General features: G+C 39.4%; 1 protein-coding gene across 1 annotated transcript in view; it reads left to right on the top strand.

Annotated features, from left to right (window-relative positions):
- The first annotated feature begins 4,354 nt into the window (after positions 1 to 4,354).
- The window catches only part of slc1a2b (solute carrier family 1 member 2b), a 29,809-nt gene continuing 16,631 nt past the window's right edge, over positions 4,355 to 17,532 (top strand). Inside the window, exon 1 of the mRNA XM_042412644.1 lies at positions 4,355 to 4,593. The gene's annotated coding sequence lies outside the window, so the exon portion shown is untranslated. The remainder of the gene's footprint in view (positions 4,594 to 17,532) is intronic.

The following is a 17,532-nucleotide window of genomic DNA, read 5'->3' as shown; positions in this document are numbered from 1 at the left end:
TAACAAATGGCTAGACAGACTGGTAAACTGGGTGGGACTTTCTGGCAGTGTTAAACTGCACAGTGCTAAACTGGTTTGAAGCCTATTTAAAGGACAGGGACTACTTTCTATATATCTGAGTGTACAAAAATTACATATGGAGTTCCCTAAGAATCCATTCTGCAATGTTAAATATTTTTCCATCAAAAAACAACAAATAACTGGCAGCAGAGTTGCCAGCAAGTTTCTGTAAAAGTAACTGTGTCTTGCTGTTGCTAGAATTAACAGTTTGCTACTGCTTTTATAAATACAGCATGAAACTATTTTTTTCTACTTTTATACTACCAAAAGGGTTAGCAGTTTATTACTGTTAATTTGTGCTTTTTTCACAAGAGGTATACTTACAGACTTTTACTGTAAGATGCAATACATACTGCTACACCACTGTGTAATTGACTAACAATGAGGACGACATGGAGTTTTGTTAATTAAAAAAAAATATCTGAACCTTTTGACTTCATAAATTACTCTTTGACTGTGTTGCCATCGAAACAACAGTAAATAAACATAGCCATTGGAAATGTGACTCAAAATGTTAAGAGAAATGATGCTCCAAAGCAGCTGAAGGCTTTGGTCAAACCATGTCTCACTTTATTAACATTTTGACTGAAGTTGCTCAAAACATTTGTACAAAATTAGAAAGTAATAGAAAAAACAAAGCATAGAGCTCGTTCAGGTAATTCAACTTAAAATTCAGTCATTTTAAAAGTAAATACTTAAACAAGTAGTGCAGTCTATTTAAACATTGCACACAACTAAAGACATAAAACATTATCAAAATACTGATGTGCTCCTCTAATGCATACTGTAACCAAACTGTCCAAGTTATAAGTGTGTATGACTGAGAAGTGAATGACTGAGGAAGTGACTGAGTGAGTGACAGTCACTCTGAGTGAATGAGTTAATGAGTTAGTTGGTTCACTGACTTATATGAAGTCCCACTCAAAGTCCATCAGTTTCTTAGTGGACTGGAGACACGAGGATTGACTGATGTCATCTTTTTCTGGGTGACTATCTTGGTCTTCTGTTACAGGACTTTGTCCCGTCCTGCTGTGGTGCTTCTTGCAGAGTTTATCCTTATGAACTACCTGAAAAACAAGAGTGTGAAAAATGTTTATTCATTAAGATAATATTAATAATACTTAATTTATGTATCATATCCATCCTTCAGTGTTGCATCCATCCAGGGATGCAAAAGACTAAGTTAGGGATATTTCTGTGAATTCTCATGTGTTTCACATAGGCCACTGTAGTGTTAGATTGATGTCCACATACTGTATCTGACATGGAAACATGCTGACAGGCATGAAAGAAAACAATCTCAGCAGCAACAGAGTGGTACACACTACTACACAGACAGCAATGGGATGTTATTTAAATAAATTTAAGTCACTTGGAGACATTAGCATAGTAGTAGATAAGGTAGGTAAAATGAAACTCATCATGTAATTTGGAGCATCAGAATCAGAAGTCCAGCTCCACTATGTGGTGTTAAACATGTTGTCTTGCCACTGATATGAGAGTTAAAAAATAAATAATAAAATAACAGTAATTGTTAAAAATGAAAATAACTTTATTGTGCAAATTTGAACAATGGATTGTTTGTGCAATAGTCAGTGCCTGCCACGGTGTCATACATCCATGCACAAGACATACTTGTACAGCATAGATGTAGGTAGCTGACAAGACTTAATTCAAGTCCCACGCGTTTCACATTCAGTCAGAATACAATGCATTTCAAGAAAACTTTGAGTAAATTTGAGCAAAGACAATCCAAAACATCAAGATAAAAATAAGTGTAAGTCAGAGAGAATCTCAAAGAATCTTGATAGAAAAATATACAAGTAAAATATTATTTTCTTGGATGTTGTCATCAGATCGGAAAAGTATCCAATCATTATCATATAGTACACTTCAAGTTGATTGGAAATGTAATGTATTTTGTTACCAAGAAAAGCAAAAAGGAACTCACCTATTAATTTGCTGGATGAAAATGGGTGACAAACTCCACTGTGAAGTCACATGTGTGCCGCCTTTCTGCTGTTAAGTACTTTCTTTCCTCCAAACACTCAATACTGTGAAACACCGTCATCTTTCAAATGAGCCATTTTATCGACCTGAATTAATGGTAATGTACTGCATTTAAAGATAACAGGATTATACTGTTGACATTTCGATGTAAAATAACAGCAATTTCTTACTCTTCTTTCTAACATCCACATGCTAAACTGAAGAAAGCATCTCAGGTGACATTTTTCAGAGTGTGATAGCTTTTTGACTTTTGATTGTTTCCCTTGCGGAGCGCACCTGACAAGTACCTGAAGAGTAAGCGCGTCGAACAAATCAATTTCCTAAACAAAGATAAGACAGAGATAATGTTTTCGGAGCTGAAAAAGAACAACTTAAAGTCAGTGCTCAGCTTTAATTGGTAATGTTAAAACCAAGCCAGAAATCTTGGTTTAGTCATAGAATATATCGAGAATTAAAGGGCTTGAGCCTGTGCTTCCAAGAAAAACGACCCTATAGCGCGTAAATTCAGTTGCCAGAAACAACCTATAGTCACGTTTAAGTGACAGATGCCATTTAGTGACTATAGTAGTTATGACTCAGAGAAGTAACGCAGTTCAGATGATGTCTGTATAAGGTGACTTCCTTATTAGGAGGTGGATGGTGGGTTGAGTGGATGAGTATATAGTTAGCAACAAAATGTGGACATTGCTGCAAGAGACCAGTGTTCGCTTTCTATTTCCGACTGTGAGTCGGGGCATTTTTTTAAAAAACGAAACATGGTGTGTACTGTTGTCATGATGACAAAGGTTGCATGACTTTAAGGAAGCAGTAACCACATTTCAAGTGAACATTTTAACCGAAACCATGATCTTTCCCAACCTCAACCAAGTGGTTTTCGTGCCTAAATCTAACCAGACCTTAATCACAGTGTTGTCACATTATAAAACATAATTATTTTCTTTAACAGTGATTTGTAATGGTTTTGGAAAAGCGGAAAGTGGCATATTACACTGCAGTGGGTCATTCTGAAAACACTTCAGTCGGTTGTTCTGGAGTACAGGTACAAACGACCTACAGTGGTCTTTTAATTTGGAGGACTTGTTTTTTACAGGATTCTGTAAAAAGTCGATCAGACATCTGACATTTGCAGCTGATGCATAACGCTGCTGCTTGTGTCCCCACCAAGAAAGTGGATCAGTTCTCCGATCTTTGCACTAGCTTCCTGTGTGTTAAAGAATTGATTTTAAAATATAGTAGCCACTGTTGGTTTATAAAGCATTGAATGGTTTAGGACCAAAATACATTTCTGATCTGCTGCTATATAATGAAACGTCTAGACCTCTCAGGTTGTCTGGAACAGGTCTTCTTTCTGTCCCCTGAGTTAAAACTAGACATGGATAAGTGGAAACACATATCTGGAGAACTTCTTTTAAATCAAGGCTTGAGATTTTTCTGTTTGCCTCTCCCTTTTATTAAATTTTCTTTTGGACTGTTTATTCATATCTCACACTGCACTGTAGCTACACTGTCATTTTTATTCTCCTGTTTAATCTGTTTTATTCTATTTTACCTTATTTATCTTCTATTTTATTTAACTGCTTTTAAATCCTATTTTATGTCTTTTTTTATATTGCATCGTGTTTCTTTTCTTAATGCCTTTTATGTTTTATGTAAAGCGCTTTGAATTGCCTTGTTGCTGAAATGTGCCATACAAATAAACTTGTCTTGCCTTTCATTCACTCATGACGTTTTACAGGGATTGACAGAGGCTATGGCAAGTGAAATGAAATGTAAAAATTCTCAAAGAAATTTGTACTTCAGTATAAGATGTGATTTTCTGTAGAACTGCACTGATAAAAGTTATGCCTGCAGTACAGGATATACTGATTAGAGATACTGGATGCTATTCAAGACATGAAAATGAAATGAAATCAGTTGAAGAAGGCTACACAAACCTATCAACTCCAAATTGGAAAATAAGGGAAACGGTTCAGAGGCTCAGAGAACCGGCAGTAACCCATTTGCATGTTAATTGCATGGTTTAGTTCATAGTTTCGTATTTTGTTATGGCGTCGTGCAACTGGGTAAATATTTCAGAAAAGAAAGGGCATAGCTCTATGGCGCTGCACCTCCTTATGGACAGATTTTGTGTCAACTTTGACGGTATTTGCAAACCAGGGTGTGTGAAAGAAAGGGTGAGAGAGAGAGAGAAAAGGGGAGGTAGGTGTAGGCTGCATCTTCAACCAACGGGGGTTGGCATTCCCATGCAGAGGAGACAAAGAAGGGGGAGCAGGCGGAGGTGGGTGGGGGAGTAGAGCTCCGAAGAGTGAGGTGAGGCAGAGCTCATTCAGTGGGATCGTTGAGCTGCGGAGCTCCTCGGATTTTACTAACAGAAAATCCCTCCGTTTGGTCTGTGAAGCGCTCCTGTCCTGGACCGCAGTGCGCTCTGCAGCTCGCTGTGGCTGAGCCTCTCTGAAGCGGATGAGACAAGACCCTGCAAAGGGACAGCACCAAAAACTTTTTTCATCGTGGTTTGGAACAAAGGTAAGATGCGGTTTTGTTTTTATTTTAACTTGCAAACAGGATAAACAGCCTACACGCGCAAACGGTGGAGATGATGTGCAGATAGACGGTGTGTCTTGATCATGACGTGGTTTAATTTGTTCTTTATCCCAACAAGTTACAGGTAGCCTAAATTAAAATAATTGCTATCATCGAGAAATGACTGCAGGTGCACCTGGAGTGAATATTTGTAAGCAAACTATTTCAAATACAAATTGAAAACAGCAGTTTGTTGATCTCCCTTAAATACAATTTTAGTTTATTCTTTGTGCAATATTCACATCCCATAGATACACACATAGATTAAAATGAGTGACAACCTGCAGCGAAAAGTCCCGGAGAGTAGACGATCAACAATGAGCTCGCGCTGCACATTACATTACACGGTTGAACAAAAGAGCTGCATTCTCTCACATCTTTCTTTTCACAAATTATGCTTATGTACTTAGACATGCGTGCATCAAGTTAAAGTCATTTGCTGTTCATTTAATGATGCAAGTCAACCTTAATGCCCCGTCAGATCACATCATGGGGAACAATCAAAATGCGTCTCTGTGCACATTTGTAGAGACAGCTGCCCTAGGCAACACTTTGGTGTCAGTATTGTAGATGTAAACTCCGGGAGAAACATTTTCTTCTCTGGTTGTTGTGTGTTTAATCGTGCCTAAAGCAGCCTTCTCTAAACCCTTTGCTTTGGTTGAGCGCAACGGTCCCTTTCTCTTCCAAGTGTTGGCTGTTTCAATGAAAAGAAAAGTTGCTTTGAGCTTAATTCGTTTAGCCTGTGGTGTTCAACTTTAGGAACCTATCCATGGGAAAAATTTGGTTATCAGCTCAATTGCTCAATTTAAAAATAGCCATTGTCTTTTCGTGGCAACACAATGAGTGTAATAAATCTTGGCAGCCAGGTGCGACTGTGTGTTAATTGCTTAACAGTTACCACCTGCTTCTGCATATAGTGATTTTGATGATAAATTAGTCAACAAGTTGCTTAGAGGTCACAAAGTGGCTTTGCTTTGATAAATTTGTTTGGGGCTTGCTCTGACAAATTCATTATGTAGATACATGATTATACTTGCTTACTCTGATTACTCTGTTACTTGCAGTGTTTTCTTTAGTTTATTTTCAGCATGTTGTATATCAAAGTGAGAGCGAATAATCCGTGGCACCACTATGTGTCCATAACACCCCCCCACACACATGAAAGCTTTACATCAGGGAAGCATTTTACTTTTGTACAGAATGAGAAAATGCTCCCGGAAGGAAAAACTGAATGCTTATTACCTTACTATCACCACCCACCTCTTGAGCCAATCGTTGCAGCCCTTTCCCTCTTTCATATTGAGCACACGCACACAGAAACACACACATACACACATTTTCCCAATAGCTCCATCAATGTCACCATGGAAACCAACTCTCTTGGCACCCACAGTTGATCGCCTTCAGCACTACTCTTGGCTTGTCATTTGAAAAAAAACGTGTAGCTACAGGGTGTGTTTGTGGATGCTTCTGTCAACAGCATGTTGATGGATGCAACCTGGTGAGGAGGAGGCAGTGCTTCTCCTGGACATGTTATCTTCCTCTGGTGGTCCTGGTGAGAGAAACTGGCTGTCCCATGTACATTGTGTCACACGGATGGGATCTGAAGAGGGCTTGGCCTTCAGTGTAATTGCTGGGAGAATCTGTAAAGGAAAGTGTCCATGCAGCTAATGCGTTTTGTCCTTTTCCCAGAGGCTGCTCTCCAAACTACTGTACTGTGGCATTCACTGCCTTACATGAATGAACACAACAGACATTCAAGGCAAGCTCACAATGCTGAAAGGCAGGATGAGTCATTTAATATATAATTGTATGTCCTGAATTTGTAGGGGGGGGGTTGGAATTTTTTTTTTTTTTTTTTTTTTTTTTATGAGCGTATATGTTTATTATGTGAGAGGTTACATGCTGTGAAAGGCAACCATAACAACCAATTCACTTAATGAGATTTCACATCGACATCAATGGAAGTCTGTTTGGGCACATTATGCATATATTTAGCATTTGTTTACAGAGAATAACATCATCAGTGTAAGAGAATTTATGCAGTGGGTTTAATCCGGGGTAGCTCCATTAATCCTTCTTACCTGCATTTGTTATAAAATAACATAAAACAAATGATTTCCACTGTGTTTATGTTTTTTTCCATATGCTATTCTAGGAAATATATTCTATTCAACATTCTCTTTTTGATTTTATGTAGTGATCAGCTCAAATAAGTTCAAAGATTTCAAGTTCATGCTGTTTATTAAATGGACTGGATCAATCTAAATAAATGCAAAATTATACTGAATTCTGTCTTAATAGACATAATAAGACATCTAAGTCTTTAAATAAAGTCTTTTAAATTAATTGTGTGATATCAGCATTTATTTACATTTGTTACAGCAAGATTAATACAGATGACAGTTTTTTTCTTTTTTTACTGTTTTTTGAATAAACAAGACTCAATGATCAGAAATGTACCAACCCCTCTGAGCAAAAATACATCCAAGTAGTTAATGCATACATACATGCACACCATACAGAGGCACTCACATGCCCAGACAAGACCCTGCAGCATCGCTGATCTCCTACTCGAAGTGAAACGAGTCAAAATTGTATTTCTCAGAAACTGTCATGCTAACCATCTGTGAAGATGCTGCTTTAATTAGGGTAGACATTGCTCAGGGTTCTCAGGGCAGAGTAGATGTTCACATGAACATGTGTGTTTGTGAGTGTGCTTTTGCTGTTCTACTGTAAGGGACACACACAAATAGGGGGAGGGTAGTTCTTGAGGTATGCAAGCCAGGGGTAAATAATATGGAAAGGAAATGGAAGTAACAGCACACTGGTAAAAAGAAAAAAATCAATATGCCCACTAACTGATAGCTTCTTCATTGACTGTGCTCTACTGGGGAAATTAAATTTGACCAATTGATCTCAACAGTTTTATGGATTGATCATAGTAATCTGTTGTGCTTGAGAATGATTAAAAGAAGAATCCACTGGATGGATTTGACTGGAATTGGTTGCCTTGGAATGGTAGGCCAGACGGCAAATGAGCCATCACCAGTGAGCTGGCATGAACTGATTGAAAGAAAATTACATTGACACTGCAGAATAAGCCGAAAGATTAATTGAATCCTATAAGAAGTTCAAATGTGTAATAGATAGAATGCGATAATATGGCCTTGTTTATATTGTGAGAAATACTTTTTAAAAAAACTCTATTTTTATGCAACCGGACAATGTAGAAAGCAGACAGTGTTTTCCCTCCTTTCTTCATAATTTGTACACTGCTCCATACTGTTCTTCAGTAAAGTTTAGCATCTGAGAAAAATAATAAAACCAAAGAACAATGTGGAAACACTTTTGTTTCTGCCAGACAAACTGAGATTTTACACTGCCAGAGGTGCAAGATAGAGTGGGAGAGTAACTTTAATATGTGGGAGTGACAGAAATAGAAAAAAAGGCAGTAAATTATAGAACTCTCTCTTTAGTTGAAACGAGATAAATGGCCAAAGGATGGAGTGAGTGAGCAGGTTAGAAGGTGAGGTTGTTTCCCCTCCCTGTCATTTTTCTGTGTACAGAGAGCTCTGCCCATGAAGAAGCAAAAGGGCCGCACAAGCAGACTGAAGATGCAGCATATGTTACCTGCCTGTGGCTTGCCAAGTCCAGCCTCTACTCTCACTGCTGCTTGAAAAGCCTGCAGAGTGAATAAGAGAGAAAGTGATGAAGACAGAGAGTGAGAGTGAGAAAAGGGAGGTGGAGAACAAGCTGGGAAAAGTAAAGGAATATGTAAAAAGAAGAGAAATGGACAGTAGATCTAGATAAAAGAGGGAGGAGAGGAAACAGGTGAAATAGACACCGGAATACAGCAATGACACATCTACAGAGACGTGTGTCCATGTGTGTGTGTATCCATTCATGGAGCTTCTCTGTGGTCTTGCTGGCAGTCTGTGGCATCTAGTGCTTGAGTAATCCTCCTGGGAACATGCTGAAGCTGCCAAAGTGCCATCCAGCTCCTCTTTTCACTCTTTACCACCCTCATGCTCGTCTATCTCTGTCTTTCTTTTTCTCACTTTCTCAATACTCCTCTTTTTCTTCCCTTAGCTGTTCCTTTCATTTAAGTCCCTCTTAATTACCTTAATATCACCCAATTTGTTTCTGCACTTGATTTTTTCCTGCATTCCTTTGCCTGTTCTTTGCTTTCGGGGCCTTAAATTGCGATTCATCTTCTCATCAACTGTATTACTGGTGTGAATCTTCCCAATATGAGGGATTCATGCCCTCTTTTTCGCTCTTGTAGTCCTGCCTATAGAATCAGTGTTTCGGTTCTCAGAGAGCTGAACAGAGTGAGGCCTTTCCCATGGGTTGACCAAACAAAGAGCCTGGCTCTCTTCACTTCTGTATGACTGCACAGGAACAGAAACACAAGCATTCACCAGCGAGTCTGCTGTTAGGCGGCAAAACGATAGATCTCCACTGACCATGGTCAAGGCACTTCTTCAGTTTTGCTATGAGATAGCAGCAACCATTAAACCGCCCAAATACTATGTGTTGATGTGTAAGGAAAGGAATATAAACCCCATTGATTCCTAGGTTGTCGCTTTTCAGTAACAACTTGTTTGCTTAAGATGAAGATTAATCCCATTTTCAACTTGTATTTCATCTGAGAATTATCCTGCATGCTGTGGAAATTTGATTTTCTATTATTTCCCCACAGCACAAGTAAAGAAAGCCACCTGGCAGCTGTCATGTGACAAAACTACAGTGAATAGAGATGAACATCCAGTTGAGCTGAGTTAACTTTATTGCCGTAACAACAAATGTTAAGAAGTCTTGTAGTCTCGTAGTGCCTGGCAGACATGACATCATCTAACACAGCATACTAATAAAACCGATTATATGAATAAAATATACTGAAAAACACAAAACTACTATACACTCAAAACAAAATAGACATTAAAGGTCCAAAGTTTTACAATTCAAGAGTTGAATAAACATATTATAAAGTGCAAAATACCATAAACAATTACAAAGAAGGCAATAAGCTAAAAACAAAATGTACCTAAAGTTCTTGATTGTCATTTGCCATGTTTGTAAGTTGTCAGATTCCATTACATTTATTCTTGTGACTAAAAATTTTCTGAATTTCAAAAAACAAAATTTTCTGTAATAAGATGTGATTTCTACTAGTTTTCGTGTGAAACCGAAGCAGCACATGTAACAGTGTAAGCACAACAAGAGATTACAAATAACTGTAAGGCCAGTGCAAAGACCATGTGGGAAGTTTTAGTTTGGTCTCATCTGGTAGACACAGGTCAGGATTCTCACACGCTTACTGATAGCCTGCCAAATACAGTACACAACCTGGATAAATTGCCATAGCTAAGCAAAGGAAGATAAGGGGGTTATAGGCCAAAACATCCTGAAATATAGATTCTACATAGACATACTGTACGGTTTCTCTTCTTAAATCTATAGATTTCATTCAAACTTTTCAATATGACTCAACAGAATCTCATAATTAATATCAAACATTAACAATTGCATTCTGGGTGGAAGGCCACAGAGAGGGTTGAGTCAGTGTTTACTGTGGTACAGTGAGGGCCCCATCCCACCCACCACTTCACCACTGTCCTCCTCCCCAAAACCCCCTGAGCCACCCACATCCCATTGGCACCTGCTCCATCAGAATTCAGGTCAGCAGGGGTAGTCACGAAATTGCTCAGAGAGTGATTGGTAAAGGGAAGGGGGCTGGACAGGGGGGGTCTTGTTTTGTGTTTTTCTCTTGGCACCAGAGACCATGCCACTGAGAACAATCAGCCCATTGTGCAGCAACAAAAGAATCATAATTAAAGCACATTAAGTGATTCGCTCAAAACAAATAGAAGACTTCATCTGAACAATTGCCCCAAGATGCAGTCTGACAGATTCACACTGGTGGTCAGATGGAGATATCTTTGGTTTATGTCACTGCTCTGTGAACTTTGTTTTAACACACAGACACAAATATAAAACAATATAACAATAAAATACTTACACTAGAATTTGAGGGAGATAATTCAATAAAAATAAAAAAAATGTAGATGTTTGACAGTTTTAAATACGGGACCATGTGGCCTCACTGGATCAAAAGAGCATTCAAAACATACTTAAAATATGTAAATAAGGATAGTGTCTGTTTTAACCTCTTTTGAGCTTTTTGAAAAAATAATTGTATCCTGCAGGAGTTGCTCTTGCTGCTTTTCTCCTCATGTCCTTTTCTAGAGTATTGCTTTTATGACCATTTCATAATGAGGATAATGCGAGGATCAGCGAATGGGGAATAAAGAGGAAGGGGATAAATAGAGAGAAAAAAAAGGATTTGATGATGCCTAGAGTTTCCATATGGTGACAGAGATGTGGCTAGATATCTTTTTCACATTTGATTCTCCTGCTGCTTCAGCTGAGGTCTAAGCTGACTGGTAACACAGAAAAAAATTAGAGACTGAAATAATATTTAAAATAGTTGAAATTTAAATAAACAAGTGTCATTGCCCACTTCATCCACTACCCCTCCCCGTCTCACCCACCTTCCTCTTCCTTTGCCCCCTTTTACTATTCCACAAATCCTCAATTAAGTGCGTAATGGGCCTCTGAGGCAGGTTTGTGTGCTTCTTTGTTCAGCCCTGGGGGATCGGCTGGCATTAATGTTCCTCTTGAGTATGTAAATAGCCTTAGTTGTGGGAGCGCGGAGTGAAGCTGCCACTTGTCCGCTTAATCGCGGAGAGCTCCATCACTTTTGGACATTTTAGGGAGCCAAAACGGGACATGCATGAGAACTTCAGCACCAAATACAATGCCCACACTCGGAGGAGTAACCTCAGCGCCCATGTCCACCTCCCACCTCTTCCGGAATAACCCCCTTTTGCTCTCTCTCTCCTGATTCCCTCAGGGCCCTTTACCCTCACCCCTTCCACCCCACCGTTCTCTCCCTTCTCTCCACAGCGCCCGTCACCCCTCCTACTCCACAGATCAGTAACCAATCCTCCCTCTGCTTGTGTGCAGCTCCCCACTGCTCAACCTATCCCATCCGGACAAACCCAGCTGATAGACCATACAGTCAAGTTTTGTTTACCTCACCCACTTGTCCAGCGGAACACACAACAATCCCCTTCATTGCCTGTTTGTCAGCCCCCTTTTCAGAATTAAAAGAGGAGAGAGAGATGGGGGGGGGGGGTTACAAAAACAAAAACGAAGGAAACAATTAAATTGCCCCTCCTCCCCATGAACCCTGTGCTAGCGGTTTCCCAGCTCTAGATTCTGTGAACTAACTTGGAGGCCTGTAAAGTGGCCCATTATTCTAGTAGGGGTGGCGTGTTCCAAGAGCGGCTTGCCTCAATGGCCGATGAACACAGAGAGGGTTTTGTTAGAGAGTTTTGGCTCACTACATTATGCACTGGTTAATTAGGAGCTCTATCTATCTATCTATCTATCTATCTATCTATCTATCTATCTATCTATCTATCTATCTATCTATCTATCTATTTATCTATCTATCTATCCATCTATCCATCTATCTATCAAAATGCATAGTATACATTTAGTTATTTATTACATAATAGCTCATCCCTAATTGTTTCATTCATCCTATAGGATTCAAAAAGAGAAAAGGTTTCTGTCTGCTTAAATTAATTTACAGTACATTTATCAAATCAGTTTTATATGTTACACATTGTACAGTGTCTGGCTCATACAGATGGATACTGACATCACTGGGAATCCTGGTTCCTCTTATAGTAGGAGGATTACAGTGAACCAGGATTTCGGGGAATTTGTGTTGTATGCCTTGTATCTCGACTGAAGGGGGTTTTACCATCCACTGAGTGGGCTAAGATGAGTGTGCTCTGGGGATTTGGCCGTGACTGGGATCAAACAGTGAAAATGTTGTTGAAAATGCTTTCGCCCAGAGCTTCTGAGAATGATTGACTGGGACTATAGGCAGGCTGTCATAATTAGGCAGTGGAAAAAGCCTTAGCGAGTGTGTTCACTCTCAATGGCATTCCAGTGCTGTATGTGACTGAAGAAATATTTAGATAGTTTGACAAAGTATGCAGCGAATAATGACGTGGAAAGAACAACAATGAACTGAGGAGTAGCAGAGTCCCCTCATGGTGTTTTCATGTGTAACAGCAGTTAGTAAAAGGCAATGGTTAGGTCTTATTTCTACAGTGTTTCTGAAAGAACAGTGTCAGCAAAGTGGTCCTGAAAGGAAAGCAGGCTTGCAGTGTGTAGAGGCCTGCAGATACACTGCAGGGTTAAAAAACTAATAATATTTTTGATTTCATGCATCACTGAAAGTGTTGTCAAAACTTCTGTTTCCTGCTCTCAAACAGTTGGCCAACACTTGGGTTCACACCAGGTTTTTACACCCCACACATTTTTCTAGAATCCTGTGTACTAGTAGTGCCTAGAAACAAGCCCAAACATGCATGGTTCCAAATATCTGCCTCTGATTAACTTTCTTCCCGTCAGACATGCACAGCAAATGGGTCACTCTTTTAGTTGACACAATATGTTTCAATTACAATGATATGTTGTATATGTGTGAGAGAGAAAAGGACAAAGAAAATCAGAGAGAAAAAGAGGGAAAGAGAGAGTCTGAGAATATTGAGGAAGGGAGATGGAAACTGTAGATAACATACACTCAATGAGACAGAGAGAGTGAGAGACTGACAGCTCTGTCACACTTCCCTGATTTCCTGTTATGCTTCCCCATTGTATTGTGGTCATCCTTGATGTGATGTGTTCTCCTCAGTGCAGATTCCCAGACTGTGAGGGATGCGCTTTGGTAAAAATAATAATAATTTTTAAAGCAGTACTTGCACTAAAAAGGTCTTTTAAACTAGATAATGATCATACCTTATAGGAATGTGGGTATGATAACATCACCATAGGCCATGTCTACATATGTTTCAGCTTATGTTTACATTAATAAGCATAGCATGATATCCAGCCAGTAGATACCAAATGGTACATATCCAAAGTAATTGTACTCTATAGTACAATAGTTGTACTCCATATGTCTAGAAATTACTGCAGGTTATACAGAGAGCAGTTTGTGGTAATGGCTGAAGGATCTCAGTATATAGCTTCTATACTTTTGTTACTTTTTCTAGAGTTAACTATACTGAATATAGTACAAATATTACCATAACACTTAAAGATTTACATTCAAATGTGTGCTTGAAAACTGTAAAAGTTTTTTCATTTATTTAGAGGTATTTATCTTTAGAGGTAGGAATGTCCTCATGACATACAGTATTTTTGCCTTTTGAGAAACATGTTAAGCTAATTTTAACTAATATTTATGTTTTTAAAAAATATCAGCGTTTAATACTTGTTTTATTTTAGACAAGTTTTAGACATGATCAAACAAGCACCATGTGAGACACTAGAAACTATATATTGAATTTCAGCTTTTAGGATGAGTAATGCAGTAGAAATGTGTGTGTGTGTGTGTGTGTGTGTGTGTGTGTGTGTGTGTGTGTGTGTGTGTGTGTGTGTGTGTGTGTGTGTGTGTGTGTGTGTGTGTGTGTGTGGCCGTCCGGCTTAGCTGGCTGATGTAATGAGCTGTGTGTGTGTGTGTTGGTGTGCAGGAATGCCCTTTCTGTCAACACTGCGGGGTGGTGTGAGGAGAGCGGGGCATGGCCACTGCTGCAGGCTGTACTCAGTCCCTACAGACTCCAGTGTTTAATTAGTGAGAGAACATCCATCCTCCTTAGTCCTCTTATTGGCAAATCCTGAGTGAGACTGTAACCCCCTCACCCCGCCTCAGATACCACAGGACTGGACCAACAGAGATTTATGACCAAAGACTGTATTTTGTGTGTGTGTGAGTGTGTGTGTGTGTGTGTGTATGTGCCTGCAATTGCATGTACATGTGCAGTGTTCACACAAATTTGAGAAAGGGTTGGAAAGTGAGAGTAAGTACATGTATCGTCTGCATATATTTAAATTTTAGAGTGTGGCAGGTGAGTCTAGTGATGTATGAAATGTGATTTGTGCAGTAATCTCATTTCACAGGGCCAGCTGCCCAACACAGATGTCAGCGCTTCATGTATCCAAGATATCCATGATAACCTGATAACACAGAAGCACTTCATATAATGTATATGTAGAGACACGCTCCATCTCATCCTCCACTAAAGCTGATCGCTTTAATCTGACCTTCCTCCAACCCTCCCTCTCCACCTTCACTTATTTTCTCATCTGTTTGCTGTCCTATTCTTTTGTCTCAGTCCTTACCTTCATCAGCCACACCTTCCCTTTTCCACCCTCCCCCCTTTTCCCGTCACCCTTCCCCTATACATTGTTACACATCTATCTTTATATGGCATTCTCGCTATTTCACCCCTCCCACCCTCTCCTCTGTCTACACCTCTCTCCCTCTGCCTCAGTCATTCCCCTCTCAGCAATGTAGCGGGTATACCATCGTGGTGGTTGTAGTAGGGGGTGGGGTGGTCCTGCCTTACTGCCTGATTTAATGAGCTCCTGTGGGGATCGGACCGAAGCCATCAAAAGCTGCGTACTGCTTTATAGCCAGCTCTGTTAAACAGATGCGCCTTTGCTAATGATTGTAGCATCGCTTCATATCCAACCCACATGAACACAGGAGCAGTTATAGGAAGAGAGAAGAGAGAGAGAATGCGAGATGAGTGTGTCTGCAATAGGTGTGTAACCCCTCTACTGATAGAGGAGGCTGTAGGGAGGTGCAGCAGGAAAATCTCACATGACTATGGATGATCTTCTTTTCTCTGCTGACCTTTCATCTGTGCAGCTTTAGGCAAACGAGAGGGGGATGGGATACTGGACCATACAGTAACAAAATCCTTTTGGTTACAGATTTAATGGAAATCACTGAAAACAGTCCAGACTCCTTGAGAATTATGGAGGAAAGAGTGAGAGTTATACTAGCTGTGGCATGAACACAACAAAAAAGAGAAGAAAAAGAGTAAAGAAAGACTGGACAGGGAGAGAGAAAGACATGTGGGGATGAGTACTGGATTATATTTGAGTTCTCTACTGTAGCTCTGGCAGTGAAGTGGGTTGTGGTTGGATTAGATGCCATCAGACTGAGTCCCTCTGCAGATATTATCCAGATGAATGGGAATCGCCCAATTCAGTCTATGACAACCACTCCCCAGCATAATAGGCTGTTAGCGCATAATTATAGTGGAACTGGTCACATCTGAGAGACCTATGCAGACTACAACACTAGCCTCAGGATTCCCAGAGGCTCTCTCTAATGACTGCCTCATTATGGACACAAAGAGTTGTGCCAAACAAAGGGAAACCTTAGAGGATGCTGAGGGACAGGCACGTATTGTTCAATCATGCGTCGTCAGGATGCTGATGCACCCTGATTGTAAAAGAGAATGGTAAAAATGGAAAATGTGTTGAAAGCATGAAAACAGCTGCGATGACAGTGTTACAGCTGTTATATAAAACGTATTAGGCATTTTGCAAATTGCTGCGCTTGATGGACAGTAGCCACAAATGAGACTGGTGGTCTTCAGTAGAATTGATATAAAACAAACACAGACACAAAAATCTGCCACACAAGGAGGATTTGCATGTGTGAATTTATAAGAGAACTTTATCTCTATTTCAGAGTAGTTTTAAATGCTAACCTCATGATTAGTTGTGATAAAAGCATCTCCTTCAGCAATAAAGAGTGTCAGGTTGACCTGTGAGGCTGTGTCACTGACCGTGGTACTGAATTGCTGCCCTGCTACCCTATATCTGTTTGGCAGGCTCAACCCTTCAAGAACAGACGGTCCAAAAAGCTTCCAAGTTAGCCTTTTAAAATCCACCTAAGAATAAGTTATTAAACAGCTTTAAAAAAAAAATCTCTCTGGAGCCGCAAAACATATTTGAGCCTATAATGAAAGTACCGCAGCCTATTAAGTCTAAATTAGCCTATCAACATTACTAATAGGTCTAAATGAGCATTCATTAATATGTTTTACCACATGTGGCTGCAGTGGACTATTTGTAATTATTTGGTACTTTAACTTTGTATTTCCATTACAATAATACCATGTTTTTAATTATTTGTTGATGACTGTAAATGGCTTGATTCTTTAGGCGTGATTATACTGCAAAAAAGGTTTTTTTTCCCTGTTCTCATAGAATAACAAAACTCCAACAATATATCACTGATTACATACTTTGCCTTTATAAATATTGCCTTAGTTCTGCCTTATTATATTTCAAATTTACTCATTTATTGTACTGAAATTATACTGTACATGGACACATTGTTTGGCATTATAGGGTCATGTCCTTTAGAATTCATTATATCCTTTTCATTCAAACTTTTATGCAATACCGATATATTCAGACTTACTACTCGGTAAGATAACATAAACTTTTCAACTTGGTGCATTTGAACTAATGCAGCATTGATTAGCCTTTTCATTCAGTCCAAAAATAGTGAGTGCTGTCATGAACTTGAGTGAATATCAACAAAAACGTGCTTCATTCAATGAGCAGTTCCTTTGGCTTTTTGCCAGTCTTTGATCAGACTGTAATCTCACTCTGGGGTTCACTTGGAAGCAGTTGAAGACAAATGTCAGGTGGACCACCGAGTGACTTTGCACACCTAAATTTGATTGGAATCACCCTCCTAAATTAACCAAACATAGAGGATGAAGGTTAGGTTCACCCACACTAATATAGCCTGTAATAAGCTTAGACTGAGTATGTTGTGTGTTTTCACTGAGTAGATTCAGAACCAGCTGAGACACATGAATATATGCAGACAGTGGACAAACATTCACACACATCACATTATAGGATTGTTTTGCACATCAGAGACAGATATGAAACACAATGTAAAAACAGTTTTTTTCT

Source organism: Thunnus maccoyii, chromosome 5 (assembly GCF_910596095.1).
Source record: "Thunnus maccoyii chromosome 5, fThuMac1.1, whole genome shotgun sequence".
NCBI classification, from domain to species: Eukaryota; Metazoa; Chordata; class Actinopteri; order Scombriformes; family Scombridae; genus Thunnus; species Thunnus maccoyii.
This window is presented reverse-complemented; position numbering and strand designations above follow the sequence as displayed.